Genomic DNA, 23,509 nt, shown 5'->3' on the forward strand with positions numbered 1-23,509 from the left:
TTTCATTTCAGTAGATGCCAATGAGTCTGCCAAGCGCTGTGTGTATGCTGTCTCATGTAGACCTCATGCTCTATGAGGCAGGCACTCTTTATATCCCTACTTTTTTGAAAGTGGGATACATCCCAGAGTGGCATAATTTGTAAGTGACAGTCAGTAGAAGGGCCTGGGCCCCTTGCTGTGAGCCGCTAGGTTTTCCTGCTTCTCCCATGACCTTGGAAACTGGTGCCAAAAGGGGATGCTATGTCACACCTCTGTACCATTTGGGCCAAAGTACAAAGAGGCCCGGGACAGAAACTGTGCTAACTGCTGTTATCGGACACTTGGAACCAAGGCAAGAGTAATCACAGTACCCAGCTTGTCATGTGAGGGAGACAGGTGAGTAGCGGAGAAACTCCCCGAGTCCAATGAAGCTAACAAAATGGTTCCATCTTCATGCTCCATCACCATCGCAACCATGTTATAGCTTCAGTAATACTTCATCAAAGTCATGAACTGTAATCATCTTCTCAGAGTCTAAAAAAAGTCTCAGAAACACAACTGATTTCATGAAAAATGATTCAGAATCCAAGTTGAGAAATGATGGAGATTGAACTGGCACAAAATTCAAGACAGGTGTGCAACTTCTCAGTATCCACCTAAATTGAAAAAAAATTGGGAATGATGTTTTGCAGTATTTTGGCAAAAATAAAAAGAGGAGAAATAGGGAATAAAAGGATCTAAACATCAACTTTTCTTAAAATTGCACTTCAGAAATTTTGATTAGTATTTCAACTAAAAAGGCAGAATTTGTCTAACCCTGTAAATTCTATTGAGATAACACAGAATTTACCTATTGGGTAAATTCACTGGACAAACATTTTTTGAAGGCCTCCTTAGCAACAGGCCCTTCTTTAGGTGCCAGGAGTAAAACTGTGAACGAGACAGAAAACTTCTCTGTTTTTATGAGGTTATATTATAATAGAAGAGACAAGTAAAAAAAAAAAAGTAAATTATGAAGCGAAACATCATATAGTGACGTCTCACAAGATAAGTAACAATAAATGCAGGGCAGTGATAGATAATAGCTACGGGTTTAATTTCAATTGAGTGATTAGATGTAGGGGGTTAGCTGAGTAAGTGACATTAAAACTGAACTTGAGAGGCGCCTGGGTGGCTCAGTCGGTTAAGAGGCCGACTTTGGCTCAGGTCATGATCTCATGGTTCGTGAGTTTGAGCCCCGTGTCTGGCTCTGTGCTGACAGCTCAGAGCCTGGAGCCTGGAGCCTGCTTCAGATTCTGTGTCTCCCTCTCTCTCTGCCCCTCGCCACTCATGCTCTGTCTCTCTCTGACTCTCTCTCTCTCAAAAAAACTGAATAAACATTAAAAAAAAAAAAAAACCCTGAACTTGAATAAGAAGACAAGATCAATTATGAGGAGCTCTGGGAGAAGAGTATTCCAAGAAAACTCTTGAGCAAAACCTCTGGTGTGAAGAAACACAGACAGCAACTAGGGCTTAATGAGGGAGAGGTGTAGTGCAGGAGATTAAGGTGAGCAGTAGTCAGTGCCAGACTATGCTTTAGCACGTTAAAGTTCAGAGTCAAGAACTGCATTTGATCGTAAGTATCATTTGTAACCAATGGAAGGTTTTAAGCAGAATGACCATGATTTTTCTCCCAAAGCAGCATAGTTTTAGGAAATAATGGTGTTTTTCCTAATTAGTACATCAGGACAACAGGTGTAAACGGGAGGCACTCTAAACAAGTGGGACAAACAGTAATTCTTGTTTTAAATAGGTGCCATCATAGCTTTTAAAAGATCCTATGAGTGCTCAATGCCCAATGGATTTTAGAGGAATAGCAATGGAAAGAGCGATAATAATTAAGATGCTTTTTCATTAGCCTAGAGGTGAAAGAATTGCAGCCTTTTTGAGTGTGGTTGTAGTGTTGATTTAATTTTATTAAACAAACACATAGGTATATGCCAGACAATGAGGAATATTCTCAGATGAAGAGGCAATAAGTACTTTCTAACAAGGAACAGGAAGCTCTCAGCCATGAGGGCTGATGGACAGAGAGGAGGGAAAAATGACGCCTAGTTTTCTGGCTTTAGCAATTAGGTGGATACAATTACAGTTCACAGTGGTTTAGTTTAAGAGAGCATCCTGGGCAGGAGGAAATGAGAGTTCTATTTTGTCTATAAGTTACTTATGCATATGTGACATCCATTTGAAGTTGTAAAGTGGTCAGCTGGAATATCAGTTTGGAATTCAGGAATCGACAGGGTTGGAGGTAGGTGTTTGGGAGTCACTGGTCTCTAGACAGTATTATTGCACTTGCTTGATGTTTCCTTTCTTAACCTCCACTGATCTTCAGGATCTATAGATAAGCTGAGAAGGCCAAGGTCTTACTACAAGGTTTCTGAGTCTGGTCCTCCAAACAGTCAAATCAGAACCAACTTCGGTGTTTGTGTATAATTTAGCTTTTGATGCTCCAATGCCAGAAACTTTTATTTGACATGGCATATGGGAGGCCTGTAGAATCTGCATTGTGAATAAGCTCCCCAGGGATTCTACTGCCCATTAAGTTTGCAAAGCACTGCCTTCATCATTTTGATATCGTATAATAGTCAAACATGCAAAGAGACAAAGTAGACAGTTATGCTGCCTAAACTGGTAGAGTTTCTGATGATGGGGAATGGGGGTGTGGGGGTCAGAGAAACACAACTGTATCTTCCCTTAACGTCTTCATTTCATCACTATCATAATTGCTGTTTATTTTAAGCTCCCGTAATATTATTATGATTGTATTTTGTTTTACCTTAATGCAATGTAATACTGCAGTTCTCAAACATGGCATACAGAGGATCCACTGCATTAGTTTAATAAAAAATGTGGATGCTGGTGATCAATTCGAATTCCGAGATTATCCTTGGAATCTTTATTTTTAATGAGCACCTCAGGTACTTCTGAAACTATTATTATCTAAGTGATTCAGCACAAATTCCTATTTTACATGGAAGTTTCCACGGGAGGACTTCAAGTTGCTTCATGTTTAATCTCCTATCGTTTGGACATATTCATGTACAGTGTTTCATTTACATCACATTACAACTCCATATGTGTATTCTCTTTTATGTTTTCATTTTTTAATGTTTTCTTTATTTTTGAGAGAGAGAACTCAAGCGGGGCTGTGGGGGGGTGGGCATGGGGGACAGAGCCAGAGGGAGACAGAAGATCCAAAGAAGGCTCTGCACTGAGACCAGAAAGCCGGATGTGGGGATCAAACTCACAAACTGCGAGATCATGACCTGAGCCCAAGTTGGAAACTCAACCGACCGAGCCACCCAAGCGCCTCTTTTATGTTTTTAAAAAAGCACTATTTTTTAATAGTCTAAAAGTCTAATATTCTAAATAAAGAGTATTTTCTAAGAGTCTAAAAAAAGGGGCAGCTGGGTTCTACATTCAATTTCTGAAAATTAAAAAAAAAACAAAAACAAATTTATTTGGTTTCATATAAACCTTTTTATGGTTTCAAGAAAAGAGACTCTCTTCCCATTAATTTTCCCTGCCGCAGTCCTAATAATTTATATTTCATTTCATTTTATTTTTTACATACAAAAAGTTGTATAGAATTTAGGTACACAACTTAATGAGTGTGGAGATAAGCATAAACCCATGAGATCATTACCACAACCTATGCCATTAAGCCATCCATCATGTCAAATAGTTTGCTTTTACTTCTTATTTATTAGTATCTTAAATTTTTTAAATTGAGGTATAATTGACATATAATGTCATTCTGGCTACAGGTATACAGCATAATGATTCAATATTTGTATATATTGCAAAATGATCACCACCATAAATCTGGTTGCCATTCCTCACTGTTCAAAGTTAACTTTCAGGATTTATTCTCTTGGCAACTTGCAAGTATGCTCTACAATATTATTGACCATAGCCACCATGCTAAACATACCATCCTCATGACTTACACATTTTATAAATGGAAGTTTGTTCCTCTTGACCTCTTTAACCCATTTTGCCCACCTCATAATTCTTCTTCCCTCAGGTAACCATCATTGTACTTTCTGTATCTATGATTTTTATATTTTTTAAATTCCACATATAAATGGAATCATATGATATTTGTCTTTCTCTGACTTATTTCATTTAGCACAATAGCCTCTAGGTTCATCCATATTGTTGCAAATGACGAGATTTCATTTTTTTATATCTGAGTAATATTCCTGTGTGTGTGTGTGCGCGCACACTTGAGAGAGAGAGAGAGAGAGAGAGAGAGAGAGAGACATCTTCTTTATCCATTCATCTATCAGTGGACACTAAGATTGTTTCTGTATCTTGGCTATTGTAATGTCGCAAAGGACACAGAGTTGCATATATCTCTTTAAATTAGTGTTTTCATTTTCTCTGGATAAATACCCAGATGTGGAATTACTGTATCATATGGTAGTTCTATTTTTAATATTTTGAGGAAGCTCCATACTGTTTTTCATAGTGGATGCATCTAATCTTTAAGTGTATTTTCCCAAAAATGTGCAGACATAAAAAAATATGTCAAATGAAATGTTCAAATGAAAATATTTTTCAGTGTTCCATAATAAACTGCTACTCATTGTTAGCTTTAGGCATTGCATGAGATTTTTCCAGTTCTAAATATAATAATTCTGAAAGTATGGTAAACCTGAACAGATTATCTGAAGGAAAAAGATAGATGGAAAGATGGAAATAACCTACTTGATAGAAGTGGGAAATTATGCTTGATTATTATTATTAATTCTATTTTTAGTCACTCTATAATTTTAAAAGCTCATACATATCCATTACCTATTTGTTTCTTATAGCAGCCCTGTAAAAGTAGGTAAGAATGTAATTATTATTTCCACTTTAAAACTAAAAACCTAGGAAAATAAGTGACATGCTCAAGGTTGTATAAAATAGTGCTGATTCAAGGGCTTAAAACCAAGCCTTTTTACTCCAAATCTAGAGTTTCACCCAAAACACTTACACAGCCTTGTCATAATATATGTGACAGTCTTCCATGACATTTTGAAGCAGAATCTTCCCCCTGTTTGATAGCTGTTTCTGATGTGCTTATAAACAGCCTTATAAGGACCTTCCTGGGTGTATCAATCTGTTTCTCAACAAAATTAGGAAGTATATTATTCATGACACCATGACACTTTTGATGCAAGAGACTTAAAGTCCACCCCAAACTGGCTTAAACAGAAATGTGAGTGTGGGGGAAGAGGCAGAATTACTACCTTCCATGAATGAAAACTCAGGCAATTGAGAAGGGTACCTGTTGGGATAAGCACTGGGTGTTGTATGGAAACCAATTTGACAATAAATTATATATATATATATATATATATATATATATATATATGTGTGTGTGTGTGTGTGTGTGTGTATTATATACGCACATAGATAATATATATTATAAAAGAAAACATATATAAAATATGTTATAAAAGAAAACATATATATAATATATATATTATAAAAGAAAACATATATATGTATGTGTATATATATATATATATACATACATATATATGTAAAAAGGAAACTCAGGCAATGGGAAATCTCCAGATGAAGCTATACCCAGGATCACAAATGATGTCACCAAGACTAGATTCTCTCCTATGCTTCGTATGTTTGTCTCAGTTATGGGGCTCAGATGTCTTTTCCTGATGGTATCCAGGAGTGTTGGGTTTTGTCTTCAAATCTCCATGTAAAGGAGACATGGCCTCCCTGGGGTTTCAGCAAAGGTTCTGGAATTACCTTGGGTTGACTGAATCAGTGGCCTGGAGAGAAGTCTGTGGTGTTCTTTTTTTTTTTTTTTTTTAAGTTTATTTATTTTTGAGACAGAAAGAACCAGCAGGGGAGGGGCAGAGAGAGAAGGAAACAGAGGATCCAAAGTGGGCTCTGCATTGACAGCAGAGAATCCAATGCGGGACTCGAACTCATGAAATGTGACCATGACCTGAGCTGAAGAAGTCGGACGCTTAACCCAGGCACCCCGTGCATTGTTGTGACAGCTTAGGAAGAGCACAGCTCCTTTCCAGTCTTCACCATCAGCTGGAGGCTCCAGCCCACCACGTACTGGGTGAAAAGAAGGGCGGGATACCGGGAAGCCAATTCACCTTATGTTCACTACATTCAGAATAGCAAAGAACATTTAGCTTAATTTTCTTCTCAGTGTCCCCTGAGAAATGATTGGTATTAACTTGTTTTATTGTTTTGAAAATAATTTAGGAGTTTTAAAACTTGGCAGTGTCAGTGGGCTTCTGACTGCTAGTGCTCTATGTGGAATTGAGCAAGCCACTCAATTTATGGATTTACTGACTTTTCAATTAGTTTATCTCTGCTTGAACAAATGAAAGAGATGGAATACTTGGAACTTAGAAAGTTTGTGGAAATTCCAACAGCTCTCACACTTTGAACTTAGACTGTGAGGGGCTGTTAGAGTCAGTCATTGTAATAAATTTATTACACCATGGTGCTTGAACATGTCCATTGCCAGACAAAGTCCAGATTTATGGGCAATCATACATTATGTATCAGATATAAAAAAAGTTTTATGCTATTGCACTAAATCTCAAGAAAATATAAATCCTGACAAAGAGGAAACTACTCTAAAAAAAAAATCTGTGGCTTAGGCTCACCCCCTTGCAGTAGCTTCAGTGATCAACTGTGTGTTTGTGTTCAGATTCTCACAAAAGAATGTTGAGACATTAATAGCAGTTTTCAGAAGCAAAGTTGTATCTAGAAAGAAAAAGGCTTTTATTTCAAACAAAATTGTGTCAATTTTTCATTTTAAAGTCATGAAGGTTTTAGTGTTACCAAGCCTTAGAACCACCCTAAGAAAAGAACATTATTCCTAAGTAAAACTTGAGTTTTTAGTCGGATAGTAGCGAAGAAGCACAAGAAATCAGAACCAGATTCAAAAAAAATCATTATGACCATTAGAGAAAGATACTGACACATACTACTGACCTAAACGTTTTTTTTTTGTTTGTTTTTTTAAAGTAGGCCCCATGCCCAGTGCAGAGTCCAACACAGGGCTTGACTCACAACCCTGAGGTCATGACCTGAGCAGATTATCAAGAGTCAGGCACTTAACCCACAGAGCCACCAAGGTGCCTGCCCCCTGACCTAAACTTTTAAATGATTCTCACCCTCCACCAAAAAGGAGGAAAACTTGAGAGCAAAATGAGATTAAACGCTACTTGTCACCACAAAATGCTTACTGAGTGAGTCATTGGACTTGAAAAGTAACAACAATTTAAGACTAGACAGAATATATAGTCCTGGACGACCAAATACTACGCAGATGAAATTCAGCAAGTGCTAGAAGAGAATCTAATATGAGTATTTGCAAAAGGTGGGAAAAAGTTTTTAAAGAAACGGATAATCATCAGAATGCCTACTTTTAATACTTTCTCATATCCATATACGATTTCAAAGTGAAAAGGTGTTTCACTCACACACACACACACACACACACACACACACCAGTATTCATTCTCCACCCAGTAGAGAAGGCTAATATTTAGGCCACAACCTCTTCCATTCCTTCCATCTCTCATTTCCTCTGTCATTCCCTGTTTCTTCCAACCTTCCACTTCCTTTGTTTTAAAACATTCTCTTTCTTCCTTCTCTCTTTATTTTAAAATCATTTTATTCATCTACTGAATATTTATTTAACACTGTCTTAAAAATAAACCAATGAATTCATCTTCAAAAAGTAACACAATATATTCTCTGCAAAGTACTTTCAAATGATCTTTTTTCTACATATAGAAAAATACCATAGCATATGGTTGAGAATAACGGCGCCAGAATATTTAGTTTAGAATATGTTTTAACTTTTTAAAAAATTCTTTTTTAACTTTTTATTTTGAAATTATTTCACACTTAGAGAAATATTATAATCTAGTAAAAGAATTATGCTTTTCACCCAGATTCAACATACCAATCTTTTACCACATTTAGTTTCTATTTTTCTAATACGTTTGGGAGTAAGTTATAGACATGATGAACCATTATTCCTAAATTTTTCATGCAGTTTTCTTTTTAATATTTATTTATTTATTTATTTATTTATTTATTTATTTATTGAGAGAGCAAGTCGGGGAAAGGCAGTGACAGATGGAGAGAGAGAATCTGAAGTAGGCTCTGTGCTGTCAGCACAGAGTTTGCAGAAGGGCTGGAGCTCACAAACCTTGAGATCGTGACCTGAGCCAAAATCAAGAGTTGGATGCTTAACCCGCTTAACTAACAGAGCCACCCAGCCAACACTTTAATGCATATTTCTTAGAAACTAGGCCATTTCTCTTATAACTATAGTGCAATTATTAAAAATAGGAAATTAACACTGAGACATTACTAGTATGTAATCGATAGGCATTATGCAAATGCAATTTAAAATTCAGACTTTTCAATTATCTCTGTAACGCTGATTATGGCTAAAGAAATATTTGTTTTTCATACTCAGGATTTCATGAAGACCTCATATTGCATTTTATTTTCATGCCTCTTTAGTTTTCTTTAATCTGGAACAGTTCTTTACGCTTTCTTCCTTTTTTGTGACCCTAGTGTTCTTGAAGACTTATGGGCCTTTACTTATTATTATTGAGTTTGTCAAATATGTCATATGATTGATTCTAGTTGTGTTTTGTTGTTGTTTCTTTTTTTTTTTTCTTTTGGCAAGAATACTTCAAAAAGATGCTTTGTGCTTGTCGGTGAATCATATTAGGAGACACATCACCATTAATGGTGATTTTAAGTTTGATCACTTAGCTAAGGTAGTATCTGCCAAGTTTCTCCATTATAAAGCTACTATGTTTTCCTCTTTGAATTTCATAGATATCCTTTGGAGAAAATATTCTGCTTATCACTAAAAGACTCAGTAGTGGTTTCGCTGACAATTGATGATCCTGTCCCAAATGATTTATACTCTTGTGCTTGCCAAATAGATTTTTTTAATTCCATCATTGCTTGCATATTTATTACTTTATGTTCTAATAGAAGGGAGAATTCTACCCCATTCATTCATTCATTCATTCACTTTTATCATTATGGACTCATAGCACTATTTTATTCTATATAGCATTACCATCACGATTTATCTTCACATTCCCATTTTCTCACAGGTTATCATTTTGTAAGAGTTGCATGTATCAAGCCATCACATTGTACACCTTAAGCTTACACAACGTTATATGCCAATTATATCTCCATAAAGCTGGAAAAAAATGTTGGGAGTTGGCCAAATTCCAAGTGAACCATATAACTATACACGAGGGAACGCAGGAGGGAACCAGTGTAAGTAAACTGTGAGCACACAATTTTGATTACAAACCTTTATGTAAAAGACAAAAACAATTTAAACAAGTATTACACTCTAATTTGTAGATTTTTTTGGTTCTGATATCAGTTTGCAATTTTAACACTACTTCATGTGATTCTAGTTTTAAACAAATTAAGTCAGTTTATTATTTATGGTGGGAACTTGGTGTTCCACTTTTGGAAGCTAGAAAAAACCCAAACATCTTACCTTGGATTGGCATTGGAGGTATTAGTTACACATAATAATACCTTGATATACATAAAGATACATGATATAGAAATATAGATGCATGTGTATATACCTGTGTGTATATATGCATATTGAATCTGAGCATGCCAATGGCCTGATGTAAGAACACAACTCTTAAGGTCATCTGAGTGGCTCACTGGGTTAGGCGTCTAACTTCACATCAGGTCATGATCTCACAGTTCACGAGTTCGGGCCCTGAGTCAGGCTCTGGGCTGACAGCTCTCAGCCTGAAGACTGCTTCGGATTCTCTCTCTCCCTCTTTCTGCTCCTCCCCCGCTAGCTCTCTCTCACTTGCTCATGCTCTCTTTCTCTCTCTCTCTCCCCCTCCTCAAAAATAAACATTAAAAAGATGTTTAAAAAGCCACAACTCTTTTTTTTTTAATTTTTTTTAATGTTTATTTATTTTTGACAGGGAGAGAGACAGAGCATGAGTGGGGGAGGGGCAGAGAGAGAGGGAGACACAGAATGTGAAGCGGGCTCCAGGCTCTGAGCTGTCAGCACAGAGCCTGACACGGGGCTCGAACTCACAGACCGCGAGATCATGACCTGAGCCAAAGTAGGACGCCCAACCAACTGAGCCACCCAGGTGCCCCAAAACCCACAACTCTTAAAATATTGTCTATTTTTTATGTATACCCTCTAATACTCATAGCAAGTAACAAAGGCATCAAATTAGATTCTTGTTTTCATTCTACTTGTAAAGTTAAAGACCATATAAGACATCACATTTGTTAAATACTATGAAGTTATTGACTATTGACCACTGTTTTAATTTATTCCTGGGCCAAAATAAGGTGTTTCTCGGAAGTTGGAAATGAAGGAAGTTAACTGACTTTCAGAGTTAAACTACAATAAACTGTAAAACCAACCCTTTGAAGATCAAAGAAAGAAATGTGTAAATCCATATCATGCCAGCAGGACTTGATTGTAATTTGATGGAATGTATTAATATATCCAAGAAAAGAATTATGTCTAACAGAATGTAGAGCTGGCAGAGGAGCAGTAAGAAGCAATTATAAAAGCACCCATTGACTGTCACCATCCTCAAGAAATGTCCAAGAGAGGAAATGCCAGTATATGCCTAGGACATAAAAGCTTCGTCTCAGTGGATGGTATATCCCTATAGTTGGCAGACATACATACTACAAATTTACGTAAGATTGAAATCTTATAACTCACACTGTTCAATTCCAGACTCACCAACTAGCTTTTAGATCTCCACTTGTCCCAGGAAAGGGAGCTTATGAGCCAGAAGACAATACTGAGACATCATTAGGCAATCTCACCAGTTATAGCTCTCATTGTAAACTAGTATATTTTCAGTCTTACTCTATCCATCAGTCTCACAGATTTGGTTACTGAGAATCTGCCCCGAGTCGCTATCCTACTATATTCTGCTGGGAAGTCAGGTTTCTAGCTATGAGACTAAAACCCAGAAGGTCGAGAGGAAACCAGACAGCCTTGCTAAAGTAAGCAAACCTGTTTGGATTTCCAAATTAGGCAAGTTATAGTCTTTGGGTGTCTACAGGTGTGAATAACATTATTTCAATAACTTAATTTACTGATTACCTATGCTTAGCCAAGCACTAATTTAGGGGCTTTACCATTAGGATTAGATTCATCTATCTTACATATCAAAGTACATAATGTCCATGTTCACTTTTATATACTGCAGCATATAATCAAAGTAAATTTTATTTTTAAGCTAATAAATAGCCATATTTTTACAATAGGAGCATAAGTAGAATCTGACTAATAAACTTGCTCATTATAATTCCCTGCTAGTTCCAATAGCTTATTTTCTACCTAGGAAGTGGGCTTGATAATGATTTTAAGCCAAACTCTCTGCAATCTTGGGTAATTCTTAAGGAATTATCTTTGGATAACTTTTTGGTTAATATTGTTACTGGCAGAGAGGACTATTTTCTCTTTTATATGAGCATCTTTAGTGCCTTTTGATCAATTAAAAACAGACAACCATTTAAAGCAACAATCTCTCTGGTAAGAATTTACCTCACAAATAGATATATTTGCAATTTGTATGCTTAATGTATGAACTGGGATGCTAGATGCAGAATTTTTTCTAACAGCAAAAATTAGTGGAAAAAAACCTGAATGTTTATCAAGAGTAGATTAGTTAAATAAAATGTGGTATAGCCATATAACCAACATAAGGCTTCCCATAAAATGAAGTAGATCTATCATGGAATCATAAAGAGCTTCTGAAATGTAGTACTAAATGAAAAAAAAAAAAGTAAAGAACCAAAGAGTATATAAACTAAGATCACTATGTAAAGAAAATTTTTATAATACATATAAAATTCTATATAATACTTTATTTTTTATTTTTAATATTTATTTGTAAGAGAGAAAGAGGGAGGGAGAGAGAGAGAGACAGAGAATGTGCAGTGGAGGGACAGACAGACAGGAAGACACAGAATCCGAAGCAGGCTCCAGGGTCTGAGCTGTCGGCACAGAGCCAGATGTGGGACTCGAACCTACCAACTGTGAGATCATGCCCTGAGCTGAAGTTTGACGCTTAACCGACTGAGCCACCCAGGCTCCCCAATAAATACTTTATTTCTATACATACGTGTGTATGTACACTCATACAAAACCACAACATTTGTGTGTTTTGTTTATTTCTTTGCAGAGATACACCAAAACTTGGTAACATTTTTCATTTTCCTGGAGGAGGAGAATTGGAAGTGGAAGCCTACTTTTTCCCCCCGAGCTCTATAATGGAAGCTAAATCTTGCTGATTGCTGTTCCCAGCACTTACTACACCTAAAACAGAGTCTGGCATATAGAAAAACACTCAATAACTCTTTGTTGAATGAACGAAAGTTGAAAGGGTGAATTTTATTCCTTTCAGTACAATTTTTCTAATCACGCGCATGTATTTTTTTAAAAAAAGCAATAAGGATTATCTTAGTTGTGTTGTATGCCTCTTCAGCTGTATCATGTATAATTAATTGTCGTTCAAAACTTTTCTGTGCTATTTAAGTTATTGCAACGGTTTTACCTATTCTGCCTCTTCTCTGAACTGCCTTTCCATTCCCATTTTGTACAGTATGAGAATCTCATTGCTTCTGACTCACACCAACGTGCTCCATTGGCAGCATCGTAGTCAGATGTGGTGATATCTACTCTATTTTTGATAGACTCTCCATAGAGGCCCAGCCCTCTGTCTTTTGCTTCTCTCACTCTTTGGGACACTGTACACCACAGTCAATTCCAACAGAACATTTCAGAATGGCGCATCCGAGTGATCCTTATGACCTTTTCCCTGTTAACCCTCCCCCCGTCCTTAGCCCACAGGAGCAATTTTACTGATACCTGCAAACATGTATTCCGACTCTTTCCTGGCTCTTTCTTCTCTTTATGACCTGTAAAGATACAAAAATCCAAGACTTAGTCCTCAGCCATTTTATCTTCTCTGTCTATACTTCCTCTTTAAATGACAGAAACACAGATGTAGGCTTTAAAGTTAACACACAACAGTTCTAAAATTTACATCTCCAGGCTTAACTTCAACCTGGAACTCCAGATTTAAGTGTCTGAATGCTGTTTTCTATAATTCCAGCTGGATGGTCACTGGACATTTCCAAATCAATTTCTAAACCAAAGCCATCAATTTTTCTCTATTGCAAATAATGTCAGTGCTATTTTTTAGACATCCAAACCTAAAACTTGGCATTATCTTAATATCACTGTTTTACTCCACACTCCACATACAATTAATCAGCAAGGTCTGGCAGCTTTACCTCCAGATAGGTTGAGAATCCTAGCACTTCCATCACCACCATCCTGGTCTAGCAATAATCACCTTTCCCCAAAACTACTACATAGCTTCCTGGTTCCTTGGTTCCACCTCAGCCCTTCACTGTATTCATTATTCACACAGCAGTGGGAGTGCTTTTCAAAAATAGAAACAGAGTATATTGGGTTTCTCTCTGAAATTCTCTAAGGCTTTCCAATTACGGCTAACACAGAATTAAGATTCTTCCAGTGACCCTTCATTGTTATTCCCTATCATACAACCCAATCTCCCACCCCCAACCTTGCTGCCTCTTACCAAGTAAGTCTTGTTTTTCTTCAATTAACCAAACATGTTCCTGTTGCATGAAACACTTTTTATCCAGATATTAATGGAGCTCATTCTTTTTCATCCTCCAGGTCTCTGTTAAAGTCTGGTTTCCCCAGAGAGGTGTTCCCTTACAAACCTAGTTAAATATGAACCTTTGTGGCTATTGACCATTTATTACTCTTTTTTATTGCACTTTTCACCGTATATAGTTGCATTATGTATTTCTTACCTTCTTTACTCTCCTCTAGAATGCAGTTTCCCTGAGGGCCATTACACTGAGGAAATGTCATAAGTATTCTTTCAGTGTTGATTGGATTGTTCTTCTCTGAACTTCTCTACACATTCTCTGCTTGTATCAGAGAAATAATACCTAAATGTTTGAATAGTTGATGCATATAATCCATAAAATATTCTAGGTTGGGGCGCCTGGGTGCCTCAGTCGGTTAAGTGTCCGACTTTGGCTCAGGTCATGATCTCATAGTTCATGGATTTGAGCCCCAAATAGGGCTCTGTGCTGACAGCTCAGAGCCCGGAGCCTGCTTTGGATTGTGTGTCTCCCTCTCTCTCTGCTCCTCTTCCTCACAGTCTGTCTCTCTCTCTAGAAAACAACAACAACAACAACAAAAAAGAAAACGATAACAAAAATAAAACAACAACAACAACAACAACAAAAACCACCCAAAACACATTAAAAAAATATTCCAGGATTATACTTGAATTTTCACCAGAGGGTTTAAGAAGTAAATTTATTCTCATCTATGTTCATTTATGACTTCTCTGTCCTTTTAATTTCCAGCTCCATACATTTGGCATAATGTGATTCTTGAACAGATAGAAAAAAAAATCCACAATATTATCCCCAAATATTGAGGTCCATTAATTTTATATTAGGCCAACTAAAGACATTTAAAGTTTTAATATTGCATGGATTTCTTTGACAAACTAAATCTACAGATGAGTGATGTTTTTTATTTGTATTCATTTATTTGTATGTAGAGAACATCACACCTTTAAATTTGACAGGATATTTGTCTTGATTAATGCTAATCTCCTTGAAAAGAGATCGTAGGTCAATAGTCATTAAGATTTGGCTTATGCTTAATTGAAAATATTTATTTGCTTCAAAGTTTAAGAAACTAGAAATTCAGATTTTTCAAATTCCAATCTAAAGTAAGTCTCTTTATCACTATATGTTCTTATCAACTATGTATAATTCCCAAAGCCAATGAGAAACTACAAGGCATTTTGCATATTCTGGAACAGCCTAAGATGAGAAAAATGATTGTAGCATCTGAGCATGTATTCAATATTTTAGGTCAATATTGTTGATCTATTCCACCTAGCAAATGATAGTTCTACTTTGGGTAAAAATACCAATGAAAATAATATATGTTACAAATACTTAATAAAAAATAAGCAAAGACAACAAGATGGCATAGATTCACCTTCCCCTGTTCCTTTCCTGAAAATACAACTGAATACCCTGGAAATAATTCAAAGCACAATGACAAAAGGACTCTCTGGAAGCTGGTAACTAGAAGTCAGACTGGTTAGGGTGCTCAGAGCTTGAGGAAAGATAGTGTGGGGAGTTTTCTGACTTTCCTTTTATCTCTCTTATTTCCCAGACTGCACGTACCAGAGAGTTCTACAATCCAGAATTGCTAACATACAGAAAAGAAAACAAAGAAAGCCTATTTTTTAAAATGTTTATTTATTTTTAAGAGAGAGTGCATGAATGGAGGAGGGGCATAAAGAGAGGGAGAGAGAGAATCTTAAACAGGCTCCTCGGGGTCAGCCTAGAGCTGATGTGGGGCTTGATGCCACGATGTGAGATCATGACCTGAGCTGAAACCAAGAGTTGGAAGCTCAACTGATTTAAGCCACCCAGGTGCCCCAAAGAATGACTATTTTTTTGGTTTCTTTATTAATTTTTTTGGAAGAGAGCACACACGAGTGGGAGAGGACCAGAGAGAGAGGAAGACAGAATTCCAAAGGAGGCTCCATGCTGTCAGCACAGAGTCTGACACAGGGCTCGAACTCATGAACTATGAGATCACGACTTGAACCAAAATCAAGAGCCGGACACCTTACTGACTGCGCTACCCAGATACCCCACACAAAAAATGCCTGTTTTCTTAGGCCAAAGACAAGAACAAAGTCCAAGAGACACCAACAGGAAAGTCCTAAGCCCCATTCCACAACCAGGGCAGGAACATGCAGGCTGATTTATCTGCAGTCACATCTTCAAAGCCCAGGTGAGCAGGCTCAATCCCCACCGCAACCTGGGGCCCTCATGGGCAGTGAGATCTGCTCTCTGCAGCTGCAGCAGTAAAGCTCTGGCCACGCAACCTGTAGAGTCCATCTCTCTGCTCCCAACCCACGGGCACAAGGAAATCCAGTGCAGTTCCTACTGCCTGCTTCCCACTATAATAAGTGGCACAGAAATGCCAGGGGGTGGGGGCAAGGAATCAACTTACGTTCTTATAGCACCAGTTACAGAACAGAGAACTGAGAAATAGACCCAACCAAATTTGCCATATTAGTGTTTTACAAAGAAGCAAAAGCAACTCCATAGAGGAAAGAGGACCTTTTCAACAAACAGTATAGAAGCAATCAAACATCCATCCATTTGCCCTGCCCAGGTAGCCCAAAAAGAAAAAAAGAAAAAACCAAAAAAAAAAAAAAAAACAAACAAACAAACCCAAAAACACCAAAAAATAAAACCAAAACCAAACCAAAACAAAAAAAACACTTCAATATAAACCTCATATCTTACACAAAAATTAACTTGATATGTAAAAGGGATCGTGGAGTTAAATGTAAATGTAAAACTATAAAATGTCTAGAGAATATCACTGGGATATAGAACCAGGAAAAGGCTTCTTAGACTTGACACCCAAAGCATGATACATAAAAGGAAAAACTGGCAATTGTAACCTCATGAAAACTAAAACAAAAACAAAAACAAAACAAAACAAAAAAAACCCAAAAAACCCATACTTTTTCTTCATGAAAGCTCCTGTTAAGAAGATGAAAATATGAGCTTTGAAGTTAATTGTCTGAGTGAAGGGGGCACAGGATCCTCCTTTGAAATTTCCTAAGAAATTGTAATTACTTAAAAAAAAGTGCTAAATAATTAAAGAAAGATAAGAGTTAGAAAATACAGAAGCATTGCAATGGAGGAAACTTTGTCATATAGAAAATGAGATCAGAGCTATGAACTTCACATGTACTAAGTTTCATTAAGCTACTGTACTTAATAAAATGTCCCTGAACCTGGCCCACGTATGCAGAATACTTCATCACTACAGGAGAGTGCGTCCACCTTGAGTGATATAAACACAGTGAGTACAGGAGGGGCACTCTACATTCAGGGACATGTTTTTACAGTTTCTTCATGCGTGAGGCAGTGAGTGAGACAACGACTTTAAACAAGTAAAAAAAAAATGACAGCGACAGAAAGGAGACAAAAAGGAGAGCTTTCCACAAAGTTTCACTGTATCACCCCACAATTTCATTTTTAACTGTAGAGAAAAATGGACTTTGCAATAAAAAGACCCAACAGTCCTGACCTTCATTAAATTATCAAATAAGCAACACGAATAGGAGATTACGGGGTATGATATGCTTCCTGTCAGGATGTAGTAATACTTAGTATCATCTACATATTAGGCTAAAGTCTTTATTTTAGCACAAATTATGAGAAACTGACTAGAAAATTCAGAATGGGAAACATTCTACAAAAAAAACGACAACAACAACAATAAACAAGCAAACGAAAACAAGCTTGGGCCCTTAAAAATGTAATGTCATGAAAACTAACAAAAACAGCAAGGGAGCTATTCTAGCTAGATTAAAAGAGATTAAAAATTTTCATGCATGACACTGGACTGATTTTGAATCGAATATTAAAAAGGAATAGTTAGAAACACCATTGGCAACAACTAGGAGAAATGTAAATAATCCTTAAGTTAGATGATATTTTACTCGTTTGTTTGTTTATTTAGTGGTTTTCTATTTTTGAGAGAGACAGAGTGTGAGCAAAGCAGGGGAGGGGCAAAGGAAGAAGAAGACACAGAATCTGAAGCAGGCTCCAGGCTCCGAGCTATCAGCACAGAGCCCAACACAGGGCTGGAACCTATGAACTGGGAGATCATGGTTTGAAGGGAAGTCCAAAGGTGGACTGGGTGGACTGGCTTAACTAACTGAGCCACCCAGAGGCCCCTAGAGGGTAATTTTATTAATGCTAATTTTCTATATTTCTTTTCTGTTTTTAAAATAGGCTCTGCACCCAACATGGGGCTTGAACTCAAGAACCTGAGGTCCAGAGTCTTGTGCTCTACCAACTGAGCCAGCCAGGCACCCCATCCATGCTGGTTTTCTTAGGTGTGATAATGGTATGAAGGTAGGAGAGGAGAATGCCTTTTCCTTAGGATATGTACACCAAAATACTTAGAGATAAGAGTCTTCATTCTTGCAAACTGTTTTTTTATAGTTTAGCAGACAAGAAAGGAAGAAAGAAAGAAAGAAAGAAAGAAAGAAAGAAAGAAAGAAAGAAAGAAAAAGAAAGAAAGAAAAAAAGCATGGATGGATAAACATGCAGAAGGATAGGTTAACAAATATAACTAGAATGTCCAGAAGTTTAGAATTTGTTACCTTAGATCCTATATATTTGTTTATATTTAAAATAGCTCATTAAACTATGAACTATTTATAGTTGCTGACTTAAAAGAATATACATACTGCAAAAATACTTGGGTAAGTGACTAATGCATATAACTAGAATCTTATTAGGGAAACAAAACCACATATATTAATTTTTTTTTAACTTTTATTCATTTTTGAGAGAAAGAGGGTGAACAGGGGAGGGGCAGACAGAGAGGGAGACACACAAACAGAAGCAGGCTCAAGGATCTGAGCTGTCAGCACAGAGCCCAACGTAGGACTTGAACTCACGAACTGGGAGATCATGACCTGAGCCAAAGTCAGATGCTTAACTGACTGAGCCACTCAGGCACCCCAATAGGTCAATCTTAAGGAAAACAACTGTTGTCTTATTTAGTTTAATTTCCATCAAGGGCCTAATTGACTCTAGAAGGTTCTTGACACTTAATTAAACCACACCTTTTGTGAACAACCCTTCTCTTAGACCAGGGCAAATACTGGTGGATATAAAAGCCACAGGACCTAGGAAAAAACATTATGTTCCACCTTAACTCAGCTCAGTCTCCAGCAATTGCCACACCCAGGTGTTCAGCCGAAATACCAAAGATGCTTACTGAATAGACAGGATGCTGGGCTGTACCTCATACTTGTTGTCTCAGAATTATGGAATCCATCTTCAGTAATATTTACCATTAAAAAAATTTCTTTTGGATGATTCCAAAGCACAGCTAGGTATAGGAACCATTAAGCAATTTAACTATCACAAGGTGGAAAGTTTGCCTAGAAAGGGCTAATTTCTGCATGGTTAAGATATTTCATGAAAAATATAAGTTACTCATATTTTTCACAAATAATAACAAGAATAAATCTAAAGCATTAAAAAATCAAAGAGCTATTTGTGAATTTTTTTTTTGTCACTTACAATCTATGTAATGCTGGACAGATAATTTTCCTTCTCAGGCCCCATCTGTAAAAAAAGGAAAAAATAACCACGTATATGAGGCAATGAGCCAGCAATGAGTTATGCTACTCTATGTGACATACAATCATTTTAAAGATTTTATATTTGGGGAACCCCATCAACCAGTATATGTCAATAAGCACAGGAAAATGGAGAATAAGCAAGTACGATGCTGTAACAAAAAAGGAATCAAAATTTAAATCTGCATGTACAATCTGACAAAGGTAAATGGAACCTGTATTTTCTTTGACCTCTTCTTTCTTGTCATTTTCACTTGAGGGTGAAAAAAATACTCTGGACCCTCTCAATATAAACCTCCAATAAAATCACCTATATAATAAGCACATTAAAATACGTTAATACCCACTTCTCAGTAATTTACTTAGAGTTAGTCCTTAATGAATATCATCACAAAAAATGAGTCGGGCCTGTCAAATGTTCCTGTTCAAGGTAAAATCTGTGGAAGCTTGCACTTAGCTTTACTCTATATGGTTTAAAGTTTCATTTGTTTAAAATGTGGAACAGTAACAAGTTTTGTTACATTTGAGATGTTAGTAGGGAATAAAGGAGTGTTTTGCTTTATAAGGGGATGCTGTTAAATGTATCCTAAATATCACTGGTTTAAATATTAGGGCCATTTATATTTTTTAACAATTTTGCAAAGTTCTATGTTACTACCCCAAATTCCTATAGGATTCTAAGAGAACTCCCATGCAATTAACTTCCAGGAGTGCACAAACACTGAGTAAAACAAATCAAATTCCCTATATTCTCAATGCCTTTATTAAAGAACCACCAGATTCCTGAGAATTCGAAGCTAACTTTGAAGGAAAGCTGGGTGCAAGAGGAGAATAATAAAGTTCATATGAATATAAAATTTGTTCTTTTTTATAAATATGCAAACACATTTAGAACAATCAAGTATACATGAGAAAGTCTTAACACATTCACTCATTAGAATAAATTGCTTATTAAATTAAAAAAATTAAATACGTGCTTAAAGACTAGGTAGTGGGGAAGGAGTTGTTTAATCTTTTAAACATGGTATAAAACCATTTTGATATAAGCCAGTAATTCTCAGCACAATTAAATGTAGAAGATATGAAATCTCCTGTTATGTGGAATGTTTTCTTTATAACCCTCTCCACCGCAATCTATGGTAAGGCATACATATTGTGCCCCATGGTTTATGTACCTCATCTTAGCAGATGCTTCGCCAATCATAAATTAAAGGAAGACTGTATTGCCTCTCATTTCTCTGACATTATTAGGCTTGTCACAGCACTGGATGCAGCACTTTATGAGATCTACTAAATCCCTTTTGGTTTTGTTACACATAACTCTATTGCTTTGCCATCAATAACTTCTTAAAAGACACATACACACAATCATGGGTACACATGTGTGTGTGCATGTGCATCATGATTGGAAGAAATATTCCAGGACCTATACTAAGAGAGATACTTTAGAGGACTACATCGAAGTCTGCTGAAAAAAAAATCAGAATTATCTTTGATCATGTGGAAATTGCTACTCAAATGACAACCGTCTCTATGAAAACGCGTGGTTCTATTCTCTTACCCTTAAAGTTTAACGAGTGTCAACATTAATAATTCTTAGAATGCTTTCACTTCAATTATTAGGCTTATTGGAATCAAACAAGAACAAACAGAATGCATTTACTTTTGAAAATGTGAGTGTTCAAAAAAAGTGGATGAGATTTTTTATTTCAGTACTATATGCAAATAATATGGCATGGAACAAGATTTGTGTCAACCTTTAATTTGCTGTCTGCATGTTTTAATTCTAGCATCAGAATATTTTAAGAGTTTTGAGATGAAATATTATTATTGACCCAAGAGGGTCAAAGGGTTTTAAATAGAATCCATTCATGATTATTGTAGTGTTAAGCTAGTTGTTTTCTCAAAACTTTATCCCAGCTTCTTCAATTACTTGCCATATATATATTATATATAATATTAAGTGGTTGATGAAAAGAGAAACTCATCCATTCTTTATTCCAGGATCTGCTAGCATACTGACACCTTGATCTGTGAATGGAAAACAAATGGAGACATGTCGCAACTTACAGTAAGGAGCTGTTCATTCATGTATACACTGCTTTACCTGGCACATGTGTTTCATCTTTGTGTGGACATATATTCTCATTTCTCTAAGGTCAACACCATTGATTGGTTGCCAGATCATAATGGTAAGTGAATAGCTTCAAGAAACTGCCAGGCTGCTTTCCAAAGTGGCTGGAAAATTTTACCTTCCCAGCAGTAATGTTTGAGGGCTCCACATTCATCACAACACTTGGTAAGGTCAGTTTTTTGAATCTTAGTCACGAAAGTAGATGAGTTGTGGCAACTATCTATGGTTGTAATCTGCATATGTTGGAAGACTAACATTGAGCATTTTTTTCTTGTGACTGCCATTCATATGTCTGATTTTATATTTTGCTCAATATTGTTATCATGCTGTTTCTTTTCTTAGTTACAAAGGTGTAAGAATTTTTTTTTAATATTTATTTATTTAGGAGAGAGCCAGAGCGTGAGCGGGGGAGTTGGAGGGGCATAGTGGGAGACATGGAATCCAAAGCAGGCTCCATGTTATGAGCTGTCAGCACAAAGCCTGACTTGGGGCCTGAACTCATGAAACATGAGATCATGACCTAAGCTGAAGTCAGATGCTTAAGCGACTGAGCCACCCAGGCTCCCTGCAAGAATTCTTTATATATATTGGATACAAGTCTTTCATCAGAAATTTATTTATTTATTTTGAGGGGGGAGGGGCAGAGAGAAGTGGGAGAGAGAGAATTCCAAGCAGGCTCCATGTTAGCTGTCAGCCCTGATGCAGGGCTTGATATCATGAACTGTGAGATCATGACCTGATCTGAGATCAAGAGTTGGACACTCAACCAAATGAGACACCCAGGCATCCTAGTGGTTCATTCTTTTTATGCTATACCTAAAAACCTCTGCCTAACCTACAGAAATTTGGTAGTACGCTCTTATATTTAGGTCTCTTGTCCATTTCTCGTTCATTTTAAATATGGTGTACGATAAGGGTCTAGTTTCATTTCATTGTGTATATATATCCTATTGTCCCAGCAGTGATTGTGGATAAATTACCCTTTTCTTACTGAGTTTCCTTTATAACTTTGTTGAAAATCAACTGGCCATATATGTGTGGGTCTCTATTTTAGATTCTCTCTTCTGTTACATTAATCTATTTGTACTAATACCACACTGTCCAGAGTAATGTAGATTTATTTTCCTTTTTCTAAATTTTTACATAAATGGAATTATATAATATGCATCATCAAACCTCTTTTTCCCCGAATTTCTCTTGGCATTATGGTTTTGGTGGTAATACACATAGTTGCATAGGTCAGTAGCTTGTTTCTTCACATTTCTGGATATGCCACAGATTATTTAGTAGTTGTAGAATTTTTAGTTCTCTCTCTTACCTTCAAACATCCCCCATGTCAGTTGAAAGAATTAGAAGATAATGGAAAATAGCCAAGTAGCTTTCACAATTCCTACAAATTACAAACTACAAGATGCTCAGAAATCAAAGAATACAACAATAAAAAGAAATCAAAAAAGTAACAAAAAAAGCATTGTTCAACAACAGTGAAAATGTGGTTGATATTGAATTGCATGAATTTCTTGTGAATTATGTCTTCAAGGCACTGTGAGTCTTTTCACGGAAAGTCTGGTTAAAGAGTATGGGAAAAGGATATGGGCTGTGAGGATGTCAATACTGGCTTAACATTTTTGACTTCTTGTTTTGCCTAGTGTCAGTCAAACTTTCCATAGGGTATGAACTTCCTTCTGCCTAAAAAGAATTCCTTTAACATTTCTAGTAGTGCAGATATTCTGGTAACGGAATCTCAGATTTTGTTTGAGGATGTCTTTATATCACTTTTGGTTTTGAAAGACATATTAACTGTAACAGATGTACAACTCTAGATTGACAGTTTTTGGGTTTTTTCTCAATTTTCCAAAAATGCCTGTCCATTATTTCCTGGCTTGAATGGTTTCAGATGAGAAATCTTCTGTCATTCTTACTTTTGTCTTATTGCAATGTTTTCTTTCCTCTGGCTGCCTTTAAGATTTTTTTTTTTTAAATCACTAGTTATCAGCGATTAGATTGTCATTCATATTAATATGGTGTTCTTTATATC

General features: G+C 36.5%; 1 long non-coding RNA gene across 1 annotated transcript in view; it reads right to left on the reverse strand.

Moving 5' to 3' along the window:
• LOC113594667 (uncharacterized) overlaps positions 1–23,509 on the reverse strand; it is a 367,494-nt gene that overhangs the window by 107,874 nt on the left and 236,111 nt on the right. The window contains exon 3 of the long non-coding RNA XR_008297029.1: positions 12,941–12,990. This is a non-coding gene — a long non-coding RNA (uncharacterized LOC113594667). The remainder of the gene's footprint in view (positions 1–12,940; positions 12,991–23,509) is intronic.

Source organism: Acinonyx jubatus, chromosome A2 (genome assembly GCF_027475565.1).
Source record: "Acinonyx jubatus isolate Ajub_Pintada_27869175 chromosome A2, VMU_Ajub_asm_v1.0, whole genome shotgun sequence".
In the NCBI taxonomy this organism is placed as follows: Eukaryota; Metazoa; Chordata; class Mammalia; order Carnivora; family Felidae; genus Acinonyx; species Acinonyx jubatus.